The sequence below is a fragment of the Pan paniscus genome, chromosome 3 (genome assembly GCF_029289425.2).
Source record: "Pan paniscus chromosome 3, NHGRI_mPanPan1-v2.0_pri, whole genome shotgun sequence".
Classification (NCBI taxonomy): domain Eukaryota; kingdom Metazoa; phylum Chordata; class Mammalia; order Primates; family Hominidae; genus Pan; species Pan paniscus.
In genome coordinates, this window is record NC_073252.2 from 64,225,145 (window position 1) to 64,244,186 (window position 19,042).

Consider the following 19,042-nt stretch of genomic DNA (forward strand, 5'->3'; position numbering starts at 1 on the left):
AACCGTTATTTGAGGCCAGTGATGGGAAACGTTGTGGGGGTGGCTGGATGCTTTTATTTTTGGGGAAAGTGCCTGCTGGGAGCTGTTATTTAGGGCATCACCAGCTGCTATTCTGGGGTGGGTGGCAGGAGCTTTTATTTCTCGTGGGAGGGGTATAGCGAAGGACAGAAGGCGCCCCACACAGTTGGGTGCCCTTCTTCTTGGGGGAGTTCATTGTCACACTCAAGCCAAGGTGGAAGAAGGCGAGAAGGTGGGATGCCGCGGGAGGAGGGGTGAGGGGGAGTGTCGCGGCTAGGAAGTTGCCGCTAAAACCCACCTGGGCATGTGTTAAAGACGGAAAAGACCTGCTCTGGCCAGCACCTGATCCAGGAGTACCCAGTCCCCCTCCCTACCCCCAATCCTGTGCTCCAGACCCAGAATACTGTCCCTGCCTTTTTCTGGGAGAGTAGAGCTGGCGCGGGAGCAACACCTGTGTCGCTCTTCGTGCTCCCGGAACAGTGCTCAGCCCCTCTGCCCGCCTGCCTCTTGGACCTGAGACCTCTGCCTTTGGGTCCCCTCCAGCCGCGCTTGCTCCTCTCCCACACCCGGACTGAGCTCGGGTCTCAGCCCAAGGGCGCATTACTCGCGGAGGGGCGGGAACAGTATCTCAGATCCAGATCTGTCAGCTCCACCATGAAAACATAGAAAAACCTACCCCCTTTGGCTAGAATGGTGAGGTTTCGGTTTGGGGCTGTGGATGCGACGCGTGAGGCTCAAAACCTTGCAGAAATTCCTTCCACTCCTGAGCACGGGACACTAGACCGGAAAGATGAAGCAGCAGCGGTGGAGTCGTGTGTGTCCTCGTGACTTGCATGGGTTCAGTCTCCGCTGTAGGAGAAGGCGCTGAGCTGATATCCCAGCAATGCCAGCTCTAAAGGAAGGGTGTGAAAGCAGGGCAGATAGAGGCTCCCCTGCCCTCATCCCATGAACTTTCTCTTTAACCTCTAAGTTTATTTTTTAAACGCTAATTAAAGGCTTATGTGTATTTATCTGCATTTATCTATATACATATATAGGTAATCTCTCATGCTTAAGCCAAACAATTGGGCATTTTCCCTTTCTGATAAAGTTGAAAAAATGTTTTTGAGAGTCGTAGACCTTTTATTAACACCTTATGTTAAATTCATTCTGTTAGACGTCTGGAGGATTATAACAGCTTTGGAGGAGGCTCTTTTATTAACTGTCTTATTCCACCGAAAGGGGCATCCTCGTTTGAATTTGAAGAGATTTAACAGTAATATCATTCATCCTTTCGTGTTTCCGTTAGATTTCAAGTCCTCTCTCCAGGTGTGATGGAAGGGGAGAACTTAGGTGGAGATGAAAGGGAGTCGCTCTTGGTTAGAAAATTGGAAGAATTCAATTCTCAGGGAGAGTGACACTGAATGGGAACAAGAGCCAAGACTGTGCAGGGAGGAAGAGGCAGAAGGAAAGAGAAGGAAGGGGAAATAGCGCCGGTCTCCTAAGGTGTTGAAGGCAGAGCTGGAATCTTGTGGAACACAGCCTGGCTGTTGTTACAGATTTAACACCCACAGATTGTATTGTCTTACCTCATCTAGTCCGTCACACAGCAAAACTTGGACTACACGGAGATGGGGCTTGGGGATCTAATCAAAAATGAGATGTACCTTACCACCTGGTGCTCTGAAAAAAGCCTGCTGTTTGGGGCACATTTTGTAATATGTCACTATTATACTTAATTGGAAATAAAATTGTGTAAATATCTATGTCATTATCTAATTCATCCTATCTCAGCTGAGCAGTTTTCCATCTTTCCACCTAGTATCCTAGATCTTTATTTCTGCTCTGTGAAATATAGATTCTTCTCTTCTTGTTTCTCCATGCTATTGCTATAAATTGAGCAGCAGAGTGTATTAAAATATTTATTTATGCTAAAATATTCATAAAATGTTTGGGCTTTTTTAGAGATTCAGATTAGAGTTTTCCAATTTGTTTGTTTGCTTCTGGAGGGACTTTGGAAGGTCAGGGGGCAGAAAGATTTGATGTATATGCTGAACTCATTAATCACTTTTTCTCATATAATTTGACTTCTGCAATCTATAGATGCTTAGTGATTTCCCAAAGACTGTGTGTGTATGTGTGTGTGTGTATTATGAATGCTCCCATTATGTGAAAAAAAGTTTTAAAACATACAGAATAAATGTAAGTGTATATTCATAGCTGCTATTCTAGTCATTTCTTAAATTTAACTTTGTTAGATATAACCAAGCAGAATTGAATAGAAAAAGCCAAACATATATCTGGAATTTTGGACTGATATGAAATGTGTTTATTTGGCATGTTTGAATATGTTGGATAGCAGACAATAAGAGGAAAATTTACCCTTTAGTCTAAATTCTAAGCAATTTATAAGATAAATATATCCTTAGTAGTTTTAGTATATTAGTCATAAACTACATGTGAAAGGAATATTTGATCTACAGTATAATATTCAAAACTTTTTTATTATAAAAGATTTCGGAGGTATATTTAGAAACAGACTTGTCTCTGATCAAGCAGGACAAATATTAGCAAGTGTATCTGCAAGTGAAAATTTAAATAAATTTAGTAAGTAAAGGGTTCATGTCCACTGCTATGAATTTTGGAGGTGGCCCTGAACTTATTCAGTAGCTGCCACTTTTTGCTGTCTGGAGATATATTTGTAAACAAGCATTATTTGACAAGTGCTTTTCACAGCAGGGATTCTTGGCCAATTACTGCTGAACAGCTCTGCATTGAAAATGATTCACCCGCAGTGAATCAAGCTTAATTCATTGGAGCTACAGTCAGTAATGTCCCAGTAAAGTGCTTCTGACAGTTGTCAGCAGTTTGGATTTAAAAAGTCCAGTTTCTTATCTCTGAATGTTTTGTATGTTTAAGAAAGTGGGGTAGAAACACATAAGGTGGGAAGAAAAGGCTAAACTGCCTGAAAAACTATCATAAACTTGTAAATGTTTTCCTTGGAAAGATAAAAAAGGGAAAAAAAAAGTTTGTTTTAGGGTTTTTCTTGGCTTATAATAGAACCAGGCCCATAAAATAGATTGGGGGACATAATAGATTTGTAAAACTAAATGGCTTTATTCTGTGGCCTTGTCATCCTGTTGTAATTCATTTCCTTTTAGATAAATCCGCAGGACCCCACAGAAAAAAGGACAGTAAAATCATTTCCTCACCAGGACATTACTGAACAAGAAAAGAAAGCTATTACCCCTATTTGAATCATAGATTGTTGAAACTACAAGGGACCATGAATAGTTTTGGCTTTTTGCTTAATAAACCATGAAAAGGGGACCTAGGTCTTGACATTTTAAGCTCCTTTTGAGGTAGACAAAGATCTTCTTGGGTGTTAGGGTGACAGGTAAGAGGATTTCATTTACTCATATAAGACAGAGAGGACAGTGAACAATTTCTGCATTTAAAACAAAGATTTTTCTTTGATTGGAAATATTCTTCTTGTAATATTGTCATCTGGAAATACTGTTGGCTCTTTATTCCAATTCACATAAAATATAGTTGGTATGGAAAAAAAGGTGCACTTTTTACACCTATAAGAACATTATTTACTATAACATATTGATATTATTATGCTCTATAAAATGTGACCACTTAGAGTATGTGTTTTTGTATCTTTACATGCAAAATCAAAATGAAATGATATAGCTCTTTATAGCAAACATTTCCAAACTTTTTAATTAAATATTTTATTCAGAATTGATTGCTACCATTGAGAAAATAACTATGCTTTAGTTATTTCCACCACACTTTTGTTGATTGACTCTACCACTTGAATCTCCTTTGTCTGGAGTGCTTTTTTAAATGTATTTGCCTGAATGGCAATTAGTTTCTTTTTCATTTGGTAGAAACCTTTCTACCTTTGACTGTAAAAATAGAGTATAATGTACATAATTATATTAGCTAACTATAGCTATTATCCTTTTTATGAGTCAAATTTAATGTTCTTTTCTCAAAAGAAAAATATCGTGTTCATACTTCAAAGAAATAATTGCTGAACAAATTATTGATAACTCTTTAGACATTATTTTTTCAATTTAAATTAGCATATATTTAATATATTCTACTTTACTAATGAATAGTTCCAATTTAAGTTAGCAGGGGTACCTACTTAAAGATTATGACATCATTTTAAACAATCTTAAAATAGCTCACAATGGTTTTTATAAAGCATCAGAATTAACTGAGGTTTGAATTTCATGTCTTGCTTATTAATCAGTAAAAATTGATGGTAGTATTTGCATTTTTCTTTTCAGAAAGAGTGAATTGTGATTATAAAAGCAACATTAGAGCTAAAAATATCAACTCTTACTTAGAAACTCAGAATGATTCTTACTGTTAGAATATCTGTAGTGAGTATATTTCAGGTGGAGAATGGCTCCTACTGCTGTGCCCTTCTGAGTAAATACATATTTATTTTATCAAAAGTTATGTAATTCATAGGATAGATAAGGGTTTCTTCAAAAGAGTTATTATAGTCCATTGTATACTTATATACCTAATGGGATAGTTAACTGATTTAAAAAATTTATCATATGTTCTATCCCTGTGTAATTGGTACAGATATTCCTATGGGTGTACATAAAGGTAGATAAAAAGCAAAATGAGTTCTGAAGGCTTTGTAAACACAGATTAAAATGGGTTCATATTTTTTAGAAAAAAATTATTAGTACCTATCTTTAAAGTAATCAACAAAACGTTTATTGAGTGAGATGCATTACAGAGAGAAAATACATAAATAACAAGAGATTTTCTGATGTACTAATAACAATTTTTGAAGGCATGATATGACAGTTAGAAAACTAACAATTATTAGATGTTGAAAATCTAGTCTAAATAATTGGTGCCATTGAAAATGTTTATTTCAAAATATGAATGATCTATTTTTTAAGTATTTGATTTTGAACTTCCAAAACAATTAGCATGAATTCTTAGGACAGTTTTTCTCTATTTAATATTTACTTTTAGTTTCTGACTTTCCAGACATTTGTTTGTATTCAGTTAATGAGATAGATTTTAAAGTGTTTGAGCAAGGTAAAAATGGAAGTAGTGTAGCAATTTTAAATATAAATTTTGAACATCTTATTTTTGACAATTCATTTATTAACATATGCAAAATGTTCTTGTAATGAAGAAGCTTTTACAAAAATAGAATCTGATGTCATATAAATTGTACTGTGAAATAGGTATTTCCACATGAAGCTCCAAATAAATAGTGGTGCAGTTATTTTTGAATATTAAGACTTTATTGGAATTTGCATTTTTCTTTTGACCCTATAGAATTCCCATACAGAAGTTTTATTCATTGCAATTATTCTTATCACCTAAAAGAAAGATATGGCTCTAATTTTAAAATTCCTATTATAATAACAATAAGAAATATTTAATAAAATGTAATTCTGATCAATTAATTTCAAGAATCAGATTTTAAAAATCGCATTTAAACTATTTCATTACCATCTTAAACAATTGTTACATGATATAATCTGTTAGTGCAAAGAACAATAAACAGAAAGAAAAAGTGCTATAAGATACGTAAGAATTTGAATTGTGTCTGGTGAAATTTGTAGTAATTGAAGGTCTTGTTTTTTTGTTTGTTTGTTTGTTTTTTTCCCTAAAAGCTCAAATTTTCATCCAGTATCCCTAATGAGAATCTCAGATGTTACAAAGTCATAAAAGAAAACTGTAATTTAGTAGGTGTCCCACTTGGAGTTCTTAAAAACTCTGTGGTTTGGTATGATGACATTTATTGTCATTTTAATGTTAGTATAACTTTGTGAAATGATTTTAAATTTATAGTGATTTAAAGAAACCATAAGCAGTCATTTCTATATTTAAAAATTGCCTGAAAACCTCTTTTAAAAAAGTGTCTATGTTTTGCCTTAAAGTGCCATTTAATTGTATCCCAGTTTAAAAAGTCCTAGTAGATTCTATTCATAATTAAACTTTTCTGTAGCTCTTCTTTTCCTGTAGGGTTTGCAGTCTTTAGTCTCTGATCAGCTTGTGTGTTACTTTATTAATATTGCTTAAATTATTAGTTATACTATAGGTGAGCATAACAAAACTTTGTCAAACAAAAGTAGAACCTAGGGCATGCCTTCTTTCCTCTGTGTCTCTCAGTGATAAAGTGTTCATGCCTTTAATCGTTGTGTGTTTATTAAGCAGAGTGCAATAACTTGCCTGGAATTTTGGTGTATGTGCCCATGGGTGTGTGCTGAGTGTGTGGAAAGGTTGTTGGAAGGCTGGAAGAAAGGGTAGGGAGAGGGATGTCAATGTGGTATCACCACAAAATTGATATTAATAACAGTTTTGAGTATTGTTTTCAATCTTATTTTTAAAAAATATCACCCCTGCCCACATACACACTCTCACACACTCACACATTCTAATTTTACATTTGTTTTACTATGACCCTGAAGATAAAACCCCAGCCTAAAGAAAAAAGAATAAATAAATCCCTAGTTCATTTTGTTTCATACATTTGTTGTTGTTGTTGTTGTTTCCTTCTATTTCTCTGTAAGATCTGTTTTGTTGAGTTATGCCAAACACTTGTTGTGTTGGACACCCCACAGATTAAATAATTGGGATTAAAGTGTCTGTGATAATTCTAATTATGTTTTAGTTGCTGGACTATTGCCCAGGCCATCTTCTGCATTCACCGAGCTTGTCTTCAGTTCTAAATAAACTAGCCACACAACTCTGTTAAGTAAATGATTCTGGTAAAAAATAAAAAAAATTAAAGAGCCAAAACCTGAGGGTTGAAATATTTTACATATGCTTTGCAAGAACATGTTCCTACTTGGAAACAAGTTTCAGGCTAAGTATTGGAAGATTTAGAGAAAATACAGTCTGTTCTTTTACTCAGAGATGGGTAATGTCTTTTTTCTCTTATATTAATTTTACACTCTTATTTTCATTTGTCATGTCTCTTCCCGTCCTCTCTTCCTCTTTCCCTCTTTCTCTTCCTCCCTCCTTCCATCCTCCACTAAGTCAAAATGATTTAAGAGGGTAAGAGCCCCTGCCTGTTTTGTTCCAACACCCTCAAGGAAGTCAAGATTTCGGATTGTGTGTTTGTTAAGAAGATAATATATAGTCTTCTTGTAAATAAATTGTGGGACTCTGCCTACAGAATAGATTGTGTCAAACCCAGTTATACATTTTTTCGCTTAATTCATACATCAGAAGTTTGTAAGACATCTGTGTCAGGTTTGCCTTTCTTATAAGACAGCTAACTTATTTGCTTTGCAATGACAGCACCTTCCCTTTCCAGGATGCTTGTTAATGTCTTTTCTATGGAAAGGCAAACTCAGTAGGCAGATCCGGCTGGCACCAGTTCAGCCCAGCAGTCCACAGCAGGAGCTTGCTTAGAGAGCCAAGTTCTAACTTGGCTTTCACCCAAAGCTTTCACCCAAAGCTTCACCCAAAGCTTTCACCATGTGTACTAGCAGAAAAGGTGAGGCTGACTGCCCAGTCTCATGGAAGATGACAATGCACTGTCATCTCACTTAAGAGTTTTTCTCTAAGCAGTGTAGTAATGCCATACTGGGTGTCCTAAGACGGGAGATACAGCCAGACTTCTGAGGTAGACGATACTTGAAAACTGCTGTGTTTGAAGGATTTTAACCACACCTAGTTTCGAACCATGGTATTTGATTTCTCTAGAATGAGGGAAGGCAACAATAACAACAACAAAATTACCTTAATCATGCAGATTTGAAGTCATTGTTTTTGATTTAAACATGTGAAACAAAGTAGGGAAAGAATTAGTCACAGTGGAAGTACAGACAAATCAACAACAACAACAACAACAAAAGCATACAAACAAAAACAGTTAAGAAAATCTAACTGTTTTGAATTAAAAAACAAACATGGTTTTAGTTTTTGTTTGTGCTAGTCTCTAACATTTACTAACTCTAAATTATTTGGCCCTTATATATTTATTTTAAACTTCAACTCAATTATCTGTATTACGGCAATAATGGTACTGCCTACTTCATATAATTGCTCTGGAAAACAAATGAAATAAAACCATTTTCTAATTATTAGAGCAATACACAAATATAGGTTGTAGAGGAGCAGAGGAAGCCTGGGAATATAACTGAATAAATGCCCTACATGGTCTCTGTGTGTTACTCTTTGTTTGCTGGGTAAGGGTAAGAATTAAAGATTATGTAATGTGAGGGAATTCCCTTAAGAAAAGGAGTAGAAAAATATTCTACTTTGCAAGTTTAACAGAAATATGGATTTTATGAACACTTTGCTCATGCCTCAAGTGGCCCATGTCCTTGAGGGTCCTGTATCTTAATTTTTATTAACTTCATGATAATTATGCCTGCTGTAGGGTAGCTCAGAATGGGGAGATGTAGAGACCAGGAACCCAGCTCAACCATGGTCTTAGACAGTGGTATGGTCTTGAACCATCCACCTCAGATTCCACACAGTTAAAATGAAGATGTAAAGGTACACCCAAAAAGTTGCTGTGAAAATAAAATAATAATGTACCTATGTAGCCTAGTACGTTTCCTAAAGCCAAGTGGGTACACCAAAATGTTAGTCCCTGTCTTTCCTCCCTTTCTCCTATTACTACATATAGAATATTTGAGGTATGATTTCACACTCACAGATCGTCATCTTCCTTACATTGTACGATTAAAAGGAATCTAGGCTTGGAAAACAATCTGAGAAAAGGAATTCATATGCACATTTTCTATAGAGCTATCCAAGGTGAAAACCAACCACATGACATTATCTTGATTTTCTGTTGGTTTTCCCCATTATTTAATATTGAATATTGGAATTTGATTAGGAAATAAATGGAAACCATCAGTACAAGGTCATGGGTTGTAAATGTTGTATTTTACCTCATATGCCCTCAGGTAGACTGGTAGAGGGCAGAATTTTTAAAAAATTTTTGCCACAAATCATATCAAGAAATATGTTCAAATATTTTGAATATTTAGTCCTATAATAATAGTATGTTATCAGTTTCACTTTTAAATACACACACACATATATATGTATAAAATGTCATATATATGTAGAGTCTGTATAGAAATTCATTAAAAGGGCATGAGAAATGCTGCTGAAAGTGGACAGTTGGAAGAATTATATTCTTAGAAATTACTAATATTATAAGTCGACACCTCTACTTTTAGTTTGAAATATATAGATTTCTCATCTGTTTAATTATTTGCACAGTTAAAAATATTACCTGGAAATATAATTGAATTTTTATATTTTCAAAAATACATTATATTTTATATTAATGTAATTTTATAAGGCTTAGCTTTTTTACTTAGGTGAGCATAAACAGGTAAAATAAATTTGGAATGTATTATATTTAGATCCACTTTTAAAATGTATGTGTGTGCTTGCAGGCTCACAAATGCACACATGTATATAAAGTAATCATAACTAACATTTATTATTGACTTACTGGGTGGGGGACATTGTTCTAAGTGGTTTACATATGTATTAATTTATTTTCCTCAAAACAAGTCTTAAAAAATGTATGTGATGTCTTGGAGATATTTCCTCTCATACTTAGTCATAGCTATAATTTTTTCCCTCTCATTAAACACTTGATCAGCTGCTGGTCATCATACTCTTACACACTAATTTAACTCGTATTAACATCTTCTCTCTTCATTGTCCAGATCCCCACTGGCACAAGGGGAGAACTGTTCCCACATATTTTCCTCTTTCCAATTCACGGCATCTATGCTTTACCTTTCCTGTTTTTTTTTTTTTTTTCTGATACTCTAGTGTATAAACAATCCAGTTCCCAGTCTCTAGCCCAGACCAGACACTCTATATCTTGGCATGCATACCCAAAATCCTATTAATAAATTGTTTAAGAAGTGCTATCTATTGCTGATCACTACCTCTTGCTCTGTTAAAAATAGAGGAGAGTTTTAAAAATAGTTTTATTCTAACTCATGATAGATTATATTATTTTGGGCAGCACTATTTTTTATAACAAGAGAGAAGACAGAAAGGTTTCCTGGAAAATGTACTCACCTTTCATCTCCTGTCCAAGCCAACCCTTTGGATGCTTTTTTCCTCCTTTACATACAAGGTTATATTAAATATTTTATAATCAATATTTTGTAGCATATATTATGAAAAATGGTATTCCACATGAATCTCATAATAGAGCCTGTAGAATAGATTAGAGAAGGTCAATGTTATAAATTAGGGAGCTGAAACGAGAGTTTGATCTATTAAAAAATTAGAACTAGTATCAAAGCCAATTTCTTATTACTGAAGAATCAGTGCAACATTTTAGCTGAGGTATAGCAAAATGGTAAAAACACGGGCTCAGGAACCTGGCTCAACTACTTAGAGCTGTGTGACTTGGGCAAGCTAGTAAACCTCTCTGTGCCTCTGTTTTCTTGTCTGTGAAATGGGATTATTATAACAATATGGCTTAGAATTGAAAAGATTGAATTATTATTAATAATGTGCTCCATAAAAGTTCTAGCATATAGTAAATAATATATATGTTAAGTATTACATGTATTAAAACAGTGTGGGTTGGCACTCTGACATTGAGCAAGGTCTACTTTTTTACATTAGTCAGTGAGTACTGTCTAATATTCATTGCAAATGGAAATGCCAGAAGAAAAACACTTGACTTCAGCTCAATAGCTCAAGCAGCCCTTATTTACTCCCAGGGTAAAACCTTTCAATAGTCCTCCAGTGCCCTCAGGATAAAACCTAACTACTTGAGCCTGAGTACAAAGTTCTCAGTATTTTGTTTCTGGCCCACCTCTCCTGCCTGTTCCCCTTCCCTGCACTCCAAGCTCCTGTGGTGAAGAACTGCTCTTAGGGCAGTAGGATCCTATGAGCTCAGTCAGAAACACTCACCTCTTTTCTTCACTAAATAATTTGATATTTATGCCTAGGTCTGTACAAGATTTTCCCAGGATTGTGTGCCCATTTTTATTCTAGGTGTTACCTATCATACTGAGATGGAATTGTGTTTTTGCTTGTCTGTACATTTCTGATCTTTGCTGGGAATAGAGATCCCTGTAAAAAGTAAAGGTTAACTAGAAAAAAAAGCTCTCTTCTGAACTGAGAATTGCCACTGAAATAGGATGATTTTCTAAAGAAAGCAAGTTAGTTCCACAAAAACTGGCAGTAAAATATCTTTTTTTTTTTGCATATACCAAATGTATCAATATGAAGAAAGCTTGCCTGTCTGTAAACTCATTGAGTGCCACCTCCAATGCTTACTATTCCATATGGAATATCAGTGAAGTATGTTATAATCTATACATTTGTGTTTAGTGAACAAATATTATTAAGTAACTTATTTGTTTCTTTAAAGTCACTGCTGTTAAGTACACCAAGTCTTACCTCATTATTGTATTGCTGGTGAAGCCAACATAGCTCTTTTCATAAATCCATAACCAATAGAGTTCAGAATCTCTGGTATTGTAGTCTTTCTGAAACTGAAAAGTTACCAACTAAAAGATTCTATGATTTGCCAACCAAAGCGAGTTAATTCCAAGAAATTTGTTAGTAGAATACTGTATTTTAGATTTACTAGACATATAAATGAGAAGAAAGTTCTACTGAGATTAGCAAGCTGCTAGAAAACAATTCATAGACATCCTGTGGTCACTATCTGTTTGTAATTTAATCAATTACAGATTTCCCAAGACCCCTGCTTTCTTATGATAAATTCTCAGAATTCATATCACTTGAACAGCTATCAGCCAACATAACATAAATTTTTTTTTTGCTTTAAGCGTGTCTTAATTTTACCTCCAGAAAAACAATTAATATAAAACATGTGTTTCTAAATGGTTTAAATTTCTTGGGGGGGCAGAAGGATTTACTCTTTCATTTGTTATAGATTTCTTGGATTATTTTGACGGTCACTTATTTTATGAAGTACTTTAGATTTACAAGCTGGCAAGAATTCTTAATATTGGAGAGAAAACAGCAGAAACATTGTTGTTATTAATTATGTGAACAGAATAGCATTTTAAGATAGATTTACGTGGAAGAAAGTTTAAAATGTGTGATAAAGACTTTTTAAGTACAGTTTGGTCAGCATCTGGTTAGCGTTTTTAATGAACTATTTCTCCAGAAAAAAAAAAAAACACACACACACGTTTTCATTTACTCTAAAATAATATCAAATATATCCAAAATATCACAGGGTTAATATTAGATTCTCCTAATCTATAAAAGTTCTTTGAATTAAATTTTCCTCTAGATGGGAGGGTTAAAATTATAAATGCTATGGAGACTATTACCACACAATATACAAAAAATTAGCCGGACATGGTGGCGTGCACCTGTAGTCCCAGCTACTTAGGTGACTGAGGTGGTAAAATAACCTGAGCCCTGGGAGGTTGAGGCTTCAGTGAGCCCTGATCACTCCTCTTCACTTCAGCTTGGGCAACAGAGGGAGACCCTTTCTCAAAAATAAACAAACAATCACATATATATATATATATATATATAATGCTACATGTAAATGTAGTCTACTACATATAAATAGTATGCTTCATGAGAAAATAAATGAAGATATAAAAATAATATAAATATATGCACAAGGAAACATGCATATGGAATGTGGAAATATGCATATGGAAAACTCATATCAAGAAAATCTCACTATCATCAATGCTAAAGCAATTATATAGAAAAGTTAAGCATAAGCTTTCAGTTACACAGTTCTCACTTCCTGGTAGAAAACCTGTCAGTTCATCAGGTAACTGACATTTTTTTTTTTTCCAACTCTGGGGTTTGAGAGAACCCCAGTGGTATTTTTGTTTGAAGGATGCCATGAATAATATTTTTAATTTTCACTGATTATCTGATGGATTCTTGTATAAGTCATTGTGGAAAGCCATAGACATAAAGCTAGCAGTGGTTTTAGGGACTTTTTTTTTTTTTAAGCAGGAGCAGCAGCAAGTTCAAAAGAAATCACTGTGGAAACCTAATACCTAAATCAGGTAACAAAAGAATTATTGGGTTTCCTGGCTGTTTTCTTGTCTCCCTTTTCCCTCCATATGCTTGTATTTCTGAGACATCTTTTTAGAATCTCCAGGCCATTCTGAGCTCAGTTTAAAAACTACTGTGTTAAAATATAAAAGGAATGTTGTATGGAAGATCAATGTGATATAATCCTGACTTGTAACTTTCTATAAATCTGCCTAAAACAGAAATTATAATATCTGGTGAAGTTTACTTTAAACCAATGGTCCCTAATGCAGAGGTGCTCATTAGAGCCAACCTCAGAATATTGTTAATTATGCTATGTCTGGACCCACCTAAACTTATGGAATCAAAATTGATGAAAGCAAATTCTTTGGAAATCTATACTTCTGCAACTTGGAAATCTGTAGTTTTAGAACCCCCATAGATAATTCTGATCTTTATCCTTGTTAAAGAACCCTTGCTTACAACGGAAGTACTTAAAGTGAGATGTGTACTGACACTGGAACTAGTTTGCAATTATATCAATATAAAGATTGAGAGTTAGATTTAGAGACTATTATTGCAATTTGACATTGCTACAAAATACAGCTGTGTAATAGGTAGATTCACCTCATTGAGCCAAGGCATAGCTAGCTCACTTCTAACTCTAGTTAAGTGAACATAAGAATTACTTGGGTTGGTAGTTGTGCGGGAACTTCTAAAATGCAGTCGCTTGCATTTTCATCTCTACCTAATGTCCTGATTTTGTACTTTTAGAAAGAGCCAATGGATTTATAGTTTAAAAAAAAGTACTTCTGGTGATTTGAATGTGGGTAATAGAAATACCACACTTCAAAAAAACAGTGTATATTTACTCACATGTATATATCACTTACATATGACTCATGCTTAGAAAATGCTATATAAATGGTTTCTATTGTTAATAAAAGAGAATATGAAAGTGTTCTAAGGATAAAGGGGATATAGATGATTATCAGGTAACACTATGTACATTAAGGAAATACAAGGTGTTAGAGAATTATAAAAGCAAGTAACACTATGCAAAAGAAAAATGAATTCTAAGTATGATTTGATGCATATTCAATGACATAATCACTGATTTGAAAAAACTGATCCTCAAGGTATATGCTTTGATATATATACATATATCAAGGCTTATATACATACATATAAAAATAAATGTATATTTATATATATTTAATATATATAAATAAATATATATTAAAATACATATATATCCATAATGGTAAATGTTAGTTTAGATAGTTATATCCTATCTAATTTAGGATTTATAACAGAATAAAACTATCTAAATTAGACATTATAATTTAGATAGATAACTATAATTTAGATAGTTATATATAAAAATATATTTATACATTTATATATTTATGTATAAATAAACATATATTAAAAACAAATAAATATATATGTATCTGTAAGTGCTAAATGTTAACTTAGATAGTTACATCCTGAGAGTCTGATTTAGGAGATTCAGATGGATGACTTCACAGGTAATATAAATTCAAAGGAGTTTCTATTCTCAGGGCCATGCTATTAGAAGACTGAATGATAATCAAGATACTTCCTGTTTTATTTACTGATGTATCTATCCCCAAGGCTTAGAACAATTCTTGGCAGTTAAGTAGATACTCAATAAATATTTGTTTAATGAATGAACCCTCATTGTAGGTGTTATATTCTATGGAACTTGAACAAAAGTTAAGGCAGTAAGTTGGACTTTCTCGTCCGTTGTGTATATATTATCTGTAGAACTATATTAGGTTACAAATAGAAAAAACTATCCAACAGCGGCTTAAAAATAGTTTTTTTTTTCAAGAAAGAAGTTTGAGGGTAGATGTCTGGTGGCTTGGGTTCTATGAAGACAGAAGTCTGTGTTTTTCTTGGCCTTACTCTCGTGTTCATGGTGTTATGGTTGCAAGAATGCTAATGTATCTGCCAGTATCACAACCAATTCAGAATAAGAAAAAGGGAAAGAGAAGCACCAATAGCCATGTCAGCAGCATTATTCCTTTAGTTTAAACAACAAAACTTTCCCAGAAATTGGCAAGCAGATTGCTGTCCATATCTCATTGCCAGACCTATGTAACAAGGCTACCAGATTCAAGGGAGGCTAAGATAACAGCAGCACGATTATCATTGTTTGCTAAGACCCCTCTGATCCATGGTCTGATATGAAGCATATCACTGATATTATGATACTAAGAAAAGAAAAAGGATATGAGTAATTAATAGGCATAAAACAATGTCTGCCACAATATCACAGAAAAATGAAAGTACTTTTATTTTACATTATTTCTTTTATTTTTTATTTTCTTTGTAACCTTTGAGAAAGGACAAATAGCCAACTACTGCAGTCATTTTGTGACCAAAAATCGATTATATGTACTAGTCTAACTAGACAAAAGTGATTAATACTACAACAATTTTATACACTGTTAAGATATATAAACCATTGTATTTTAATAGACTAATTTTAAAATATTTTCCTGCTGTCATGAATCCAGTTATTTTGAGATGGATAATTAGTTCTGAGTACTAAAATGTTTGTGATCAGCCACCTAAAATCATTTGGCACAATATTTGTACTTTGTTAGTATTTTTGTCTGTGTTACTTTATATTTTGACTAGTTTTTAATGATAAAACATTAACCAAAGATTTAAAAATTTTAGATAAAAATCATTATGTAGGGTTTACATTAATATTAAATTTTGACTAAACTGCAAGGCTGACATGAATGTCAGCAAAAATTTGGGTCACTTCTCCTTTTACATCAGGAGTACTGGGTCATCAAATTGTTTGCTTATTTTTGGTATGTGCCGTCACTTTAAAATACAGACTATGAGTTTGTGTGACTTTCTGTCTCCTGTAATCCTCATTTATCCTCCCCTGAAGTCTGGAAAGCTAATGATTATATAGGTTGTTTTGAAGTTTGGTATAATTCACTTAAGCATTAGGGGTAATTAAGAACTAAGGTAAGCATCCCTTCAAAACAAAGAATCAGCTTTGCTTACATTTTTTAAAATTCTATTTTAATATAGTAGTTTTTAGTGTACCTTTTGCCTTTTTAGGACAAATGCTATCCTATTTTGCCCCCATTAACATGCTTAAAGCAAAGTGAGTAACAAAATAAAAAAATAAGAAAAGAGGGTTCATTATTACTTTGTTGCTTTCTCATTTGCTTTCTGGAATCTTGTAACTTATTTTTGAAAATTTGATTAGAAAATGTGATTTTTCCAGGAAAACCTAATGTCTGTTCTATTTAGATTGATATGCCTGAAGATTTTCATCTGATATACAATAAAATTGAAGCATTATGGTGATGCTGGCTTCTGTAACATAAGATTTTCAGTAATTGATCTCATAAAATTCATTGATATGTAGGATTAAGTGGTTCAAAAGAGTGAACCTTTGTATTTCACCAGTCAAACATTGGGGCGAGTATGATATAGATACAAGAGAAAGAGCTTTGGAGTTAGATATACTTGGATTTAGATTTCAGCTATATGCTTATTAGCTCTGGGACCTTGGGCTCTTGCCCTATTAGTGTTTTTCAACTTCCATTTCCTCATCTGTAAAATGGGCAAAATAATATACTAAAAGATAATTGTTAGGATTAAGTGATATAATGTATATTAAGTACAGAAACATATAATTTTAGTTTCAGTCACTGATGTTACAGACCTGAGGACTGAGGCCCTCAAAGTAAAATTATTTCCTCAAGGTCACACAGTAGCAGAACTGGAACCATAGAACTAATGAGTATTCTCTATGCAATGAAGCATTCCCAAAGTGAATTGTGAATATGCACATTTATTTCCAGTAGTGAGGACTTGACAATGTTTTGTTTTTGAAAGAAACAGCCTCATATTATCTATATACATAGTAGGGTGGAATTAAGCTGCTTTATGTGAAGTATTCTGTGATGTAAAGATTTTCAAGCTTCTTATATCATCTAATGTTGGCTTTTCTTTTTAGAATAAAAACAATATGTAAGATTATACAAGTTTGGTTAGCATACCTGACAAGGTAGCCATCGAAAACCATATGGTGTTGCTCTTTTCATGCAATATGTTCTGTGAATATAGCAGACTGCTCATTAGTCATAATTTAGCTGTCAGTAGACTACTGTATGAGCTCTGCCTTAACACTTTGTACAGACGAACCAGTGGATACTGTTTCTGAATTCTTTTCTGCCATCTCCCTGGGTTTACACTTTTTTAGGCTATTAACAATTCAAAACACTTGGTATATATTTCGGATTGATTTTTGCTTCCATCATAGTCATATTCTTTATGGTATGAATATTCTACTGCTTAATTTTTGAAGAGCAATGTCTATAACATCTTTGCAGTGATGAAAAATACTTTGGGGTAAAATAAATAAAGATGAAAATATTTTGAAATAAAAAAGGCACTCATTATTTGCAGTAAAAAATTAAGCATAATATTAAGCTAAAGGAAAAATAAAAATCATCTCCTTTAGGAATCATTTCAAAGATAATGTGAAAATTTAAGTGACTAGTTTTTAAATGTCATTAGAATTCTGTGAATACAATTTTTGGAAGTATTAACATCATGGAAGGAGAATAGACACTGGAACGGAGACATAGGTTTGCCTTCAAGCTCTGCCACTTACAAGTTGTATCAGTTAGTATGTCTTCCTCTTCAAATAACAGCAAATAACTTCCCCACTGGATTAAGCAACAAAATTGATTTTTCCCACATAAAAGCAATTCCTGAGAGAGGCAAGTTTCAAGTTTAGATGGATTAACAACTCTATGATATAATTTGGAACCAGATACTTCCCATCCCTTCACTCTGCCAACCTTAATCTGAAAGCTTTGCTCCCCTGCTGATTCTACTTATTTTCTCTCGATGACTGTATCAGTTCCAGGAAATACATCCATTCCCAGCAACATCCAAGGCAGTCAGGAGTTTTCTTTACTAATATTTTCTACCAAAATTCCCTTCCTTTGCAGATCCCCTTCACAGATCACTGGAGAGAACTGAATCAATAGTGGGACCACATAATTGGAATTGAAATAAGTTCATTTTTGCTGAAATGGGAAAATAGAGAGACAAACAAACTTGAATAAAACTGGAAAAGAAAAACCCTGGAAGGACTTGTGTCAAAATAATAAGAATATTACAAGATTGAAGTAAGAGAGGGACATGATTATATTGGTGGTTTACAAAGATCTTTCTGGAAGCAGTATTTTGAAGAAAGTGTTAAGGATCATACCTTTTTCTGCAGAGAAAGCAGTTAGGAGATTTTTCAAGTGAAAAATTATGGCAAGGATTTAACTGGACTGGTTATACTGTGGAATGAAACAGAGCAGGTGATTTAGAGTTATCATTGACTGTGTTAGAATCGGTAGGATTTGGTCAATGATTCAATGTGGGGCTAAAGGTGAGGAAAGGGTGACTCAGTGACTCAGATATTTGGATAGAACAACTAACAACTAGTTCTTTTTTTTTTTTTTTTTTTTTTTTTTGAGACTGAGTCTCACTCTGTTGCCCAGGCTGAAGTGCAGTGGCGCGATCTCGGCTCACTGCAAGCTCCGCCTCCTAAGTTCACGCCATTCTCCTGCCTCAGCCTCCCGAATAGCTGGGACTACGGGCGCCCGCCACCACGCCCTGGTTAATTTTTTTTTTTTTTTTTTTGTATGTTTAGTACACACCGGGTTTCACCGTGTTAGCCAGGATGGTCTCCATCTCCTGACCTCGTGATCTGCCCGCCTCGGCCTCCCAAAGTGTTGGGATCACAGGCGTGAGCCACCGCGCCCAGCCAGAGCAACTAGTTATATGGCATTGCACTCATTGAACTAGGGAACATGGGAACACAATTTTTATTTTTACTTCTGTATAGAGAAGATACTTTGTTCATTTGGGGGCAGGCTGAATTTGGGGATGATAATATACCATAAATATGTTAAGAACCAGCAGTCAGTTTTACAAATTTACAGGAATTTTAGGAGAGACAGATGGACAAACTAAATGGATTTATGTG

The 19,042-nt window shown here is 34.2% G+C and overlaps 1 protein-coding gene across 8 annotated transcripts in view; it reads left to right on the forward strand.

Moving 5' to 3' along the window:
* The window catches only part of EPHA5 (EPH receptor A5), a 352,110-nt gene that overhangs the window by 2,787 nt on the left and 330,281 nt on the right, over positions 1-19,042 (forward strand). The window lies entirely within an intron of this gene.